The following is a 4,538-nucleotide window of genomic DNA, read 5'->3' as shown; positions in this document are numbered from 1 at the left end:
TCTAGAGCCCTCTGGGACCCTTCTAGGGCTTTCTTGGACCCTTTTAGAATCACCAGGAACCCTCCAGAGTCCCCTGGGACCCTTCTAGGGCTTTCTAGGACCCTTCTAGGACCACGAGGAACCCTCTAGAGCCCCCGGGACCATTTTAGGGCCTTCTAGGACCCTTCTAGGACTACGAGAAACCATCTATAGCTCTCTGGGACCCCTTTAGGGTGTTCTAGGACTCTTCTAGGGTCCCCAGAGACCGTCTAGAGCCCCCTGGGATGCCTTAGAGCCTTCGAGGACCCTTCTAGGACCACGAGGAACCCTCTAGAGCCCCCTGGGACCCCCTTAGGGCATTCTAGGACCCTTCTAGGGCCCCCAGGGACCCTCTAGAGCCCCCTGGGACCCCCTTAGGGCTTTCTAAGACCCTTCTAGGACCACCAGGAGCCCTCTATAGCCCTCTGGGACCCTCTTTGCGCCTTCTAGGACCCTTCTAGTGCCCCCAGGGACACTCTAGAGCCCCCTGGGACTGCTTAGAGCCTACTAGGACCCTTCTAGGACCACGAGAAACCCTCTAGAGCCCCCTGGGACCTCCTTAGGTCCTTCGAGGACCATTCTAGGGTCACCAGGAACCCTCTAGAGCCCTCTGGGACCCACTTAGGGCCTTCTAGGACCCTTCTAGGACCACGAGGAACTCTCTAGAGCCCCCTGGGACTTGCTTAAGGCCTTCTAGGACTCTTCTAGGACCACGAGAAACCATCTAGAGCCCCCTGGGACCCACTTAGGGCATTCTAGGTTCATTTTAAGACCCTGGGGAACCCTCTAGAGCCTCGTGGTACCACTTAGAGCCTTGTAGGACCCTTCTAGGACCAGAAGGAACCCTCTAGAGCCCTCTGGGACCCCCTTAGGTCCTTCTAGGACAATTCTAGCGCCCCCAGGGACCCTCTAGAGCCCCCTGGGACACACTTAGGGCCTTCTAGGACCCTTCTAGGACACAGGGAACCCTCAAGAGCCCCCTGGGACCCCCTTAGGGCTTTCTAGGGCCATGGTAAGACCCTGGGGAACCCTCCAGAGCACCCTGGGTCCTCTTTAGTGCCTTCTAGTACCCTTCTAGGGCCCCCAGGGACCTTCTAGAGCCCCCTGGTTACCCTTTGAGCCTTCTAGAACCCTTCTAGGAGCCCCAGGAACCCTCTAGAGCCCGCTGGGACCCCCTTAGGGCCTTCTAGGACCCTTCTAGGACCACAAGGAACCCTCTAGAGCCCCCTGGGACCCCTTTAGGGCCTTCTAGGACAATTCTAGGGCCGCCAGGTTCCCTCTAGAGCCCCCTGGGACCCCTTTAGGGCCTTCTAGGACCCTTCTAGGACCACCAGGAGCCCTCTAGAGCCCCCTAGGACCCACTTAGGGCCTTCTAGGACTCGTCTAGTACCCCCAGGGACCCTCTAGAGCCCCCTGGGACCCTTTTAGGGCCTTCTAGGACCCTCCTAGGACCCACGGGTACCCTCTAGAGCCCTCTGGGACCCTTCTAGGCCTTTCTTGGACCCTTTTAGAATCACCAGGAACCCTCCAGAGTCCCCTGGGACCCTTCTAGGGCTTTCTAGGACCCTTCTAGGACCACGAGGAACCCTCTAGAGCCCCCTGGGACCATTTTAGGGCCTTCTAGGACCCTTCTAGGACCACGAGAAACCATCTATAGCTCTCTGGGACCCCTTTAGGGCGTTCTAGGACTCTTCTAGGGTCCCCAGAGACCGTCTAGAGCCCCCTGGGATGCCTTAGAGCCTTCGAGGACCCTTCTAGGACCACGAGGAACCCTCTAGAGCCCCCTGGGACCCCCTTAGGGCATTCTAGGACCCTTCTAGGGCCCCCAGGGACCCTCTAGAGCCCCCTGGGACCCACTTAGGGCCTTCTAAGACCCTTCTAGGACCACCAGGAGCCCTCTAGAGCCCTCTGGGACACCTTTTTGCACATTCTAGGACACTTCTAGTGCCCCCAGAGACCCTCTAGAGCTCCCTGGGAGTCTTTAGGGCCTACTAGGACCCTTCTAGGATCACCAGGAACCCTCTAGAGCCCTCTGGGACCCACTTAGGGCCTTCTAGGACCCTTCTAGGACCACGAGGAACCCTCTAGAGACCCCTGGGACCCCCTTAGGGCATTCTAGGACCCTTCTAGGGCCCCCAGGGACGCTCTAGAGCCCCCTGGGACCCCCTTAGGGCTTTCTAAGACCCTTCTAGGACCACCAGGAGCCCTCTATATCCCTCTGGGACCCTCTTTGCGCCTTCTAGGACCCTTCTAGTGCCCCCAGGGACGTTCTAGAGCCCCCTGGGACTCTTTAGGGCCTACTAGGACCCTTCTAGGGCCACGAGGAACCCTCTAGAGCCCCCTGGGACCCCCTTAGGGCATTCTAGGACCCTTCTAGGGCCCCCAGGGACCCTCTAGATCCCCCTGGGACCCCCTTAGGGCTTTCTAAGTCCCCTCTAGGACCACCAGGAGCCCTCTATAGCCCTCTGGGACCCTCTTTGCGCCTTCTAGGACCCTTCTAGTGCCCCCAGGGACACTCTAGAGCCCCCTGGGACTCCTTAGGGCCTACTAGGACCCTTCTAGGACCACGAGAAACCCTCTAGAGCCCCCTTGGACCTCCTTCGGTTCATCGAGGACCGTTCTAGGGTCACCAGGAACCCTCTAGAGCCCTCTGGGACCCACTTAGGGCCTTCTAGGACCCTTCTAGGACCACGAGGAACTCTCTAGAGCCCCCTGGGACATGCTTAAGGCCTTCTAGGACCCTTCTAGGACCACAAGGAACCCTCTAGAGCCCCCTGGGACCCCTTTAGGGCCTTCTAGGACAATTCTAGGGCCGCCAGGGTCCATCTAGAGCCCCCTGGGACCCCTTTAGGGCCTTCTAGGACCCTTCTAGGACCACCAGGAGCCCTCTAGAGCCCCCTAGGACCCACTTAGGGCCTTCTAGGACTCTTCTAGTACCCCCAGGGACCCTCTAGAGCCCCCTGGGACCCTTTTAGGGCCTTCTAGGACCCTCCTAGGACCCACGGGTACCCTCCAGAGCCCTCTGGGACCCTTCTAGGCCTTTCTTGGACCCTTTTAGAATCACCAGGAACCCTCTAGAGCCCCCGGGACCCTTCTAGGGCCTTCTAGGACCCTTCTAGGACCACGAGAAACCATCTATAGCTCTCTGGGACCCGTTTAGGGCGTTCTAGGACTCTTCTAGGGTCCCCAGAGACCGTCTAGAGCCCCCTGGGATGCCTTAGAGCCTTCGAGGACCTTTCTAGGACCACGAGGAACCCTCTAGAGCCCCCTGGGACCCACTTAGGGCATTCTAGGACCCTTCTAGGGCCCCCAGGGACCCTCTAGAGCCCCCTGGGACACCTTTTTGCACATTCTAGGACACTTCTAGTGCCCACAGAGACCCTCTAGAGCTCCCTGGGAGTCTTTAGGGCCTACTAGGACCCTTCTAGGACCACGAGAAACCCTCTAGAGCCCCCTGGGACCTCCTTAGGTCCTTCTAGGACCGTTCTAGGGTCACCAGGAACCCTCTAGAGCCCTCTGGGACCCACTTAGGGCCTTCTAGGACCCTTCTAGGACCACGAGGAACTCTCTAGAGCCCCCTGGGACTTGCTTAAGGCCTTCTAAGACTCTTCTAGGAGCACGAGAAACCATCTAGAGCCCCCTGGGACCCACTTAGGGCATTCTAGGTTCATTTTAAGACCCTGGGGAACCCTCTAGAGCCTCGTGGTACCACTTAGAGCCTTGTAGGACCCTTCTAGGACCAGAAGGAACCCTCTAGAGACCCTGGGACCCCCTTAGGGCCTTCTAGGACAATTCTAGCGCCCCCAGGGACCCTCTAGAGCCCCCTGGGACACACTTAGGGCCTTCTAGGACCCTTCTAGGACACAGGGAACCCTCAAGAGCCCCCTGGGACCCCCTTAGGGCTTTCTAGGGCCATGGTAAGACCCTGGGGAACCCTCCAGAGCACCCTGGGTCCTCTTTAGTGCCTTCTAGTACCCTTCTAGGGCCCCCAGGGACCTTCTAGAGCTCCCTGGTTACCCTTTGAGCCTTCTAGAACCCTTCTAGGAGCCCCAGGAACCCTCTAGAGCCCGCTGGGACCCCCTTAGGGCCTTCTAGGACCCTTCTAGGACCACAAGGAACCCTCTAGAGCCCCCTGGGACCCCTTTAGGGCCTTCTAGGACAATTCTAGGGCCGCCAGGGTCCGTCTAGAGCCCCCTGGGACCCCTTTAGGGCCTTCTAGGACCACCAGGAGCCCTCTAGAGCCCCCTAGGACGCACTTAGGGCCTTCTAGGACTCTTCTAGTACCCCCAGGGACCCTCTAGAGCCCCCTGGGACCCTTTTAGGGCCTTCTAGGACCCTCCTAGGACCCACGGGTACCCTCTAGAGCCCTCTGGGACCCTTCTAGGCCTTTCTTGGACCCTTTTAGAATCACCAGGAACCCTCCAGAGTCCCCTGGGACCCTTCTAGGGCTTTCTAGGACCCTTTTAGAATCACCAGGAACCCTCCAGAGTCCCCTGGGACCCTTCTAGGGCTTTCTAGGA

The sequence above is a fragment of the Phaenicophaeus curvirostris genome, chromosome 33 (genome assembly GCF_032191515.1).
Source record: "Phaenicophaeus curvirostris isolate KB17595 chromosome 33, BPBGC_Pcur_1.0, whole genome shotgun sequence".
Taxonomy (NCBI): domain Eukaryota; kingdom Metazoa; phylum Chordata; class Aves; order Cuculiformes; family Cuculidae; genus Phaenicophaeus; species Phaenicophaeus curvirostris.
The sequence above is the reverse complement of the archived record's forward strand: the minus strand, read 5'-3'. Positions refer to the sequence as shown.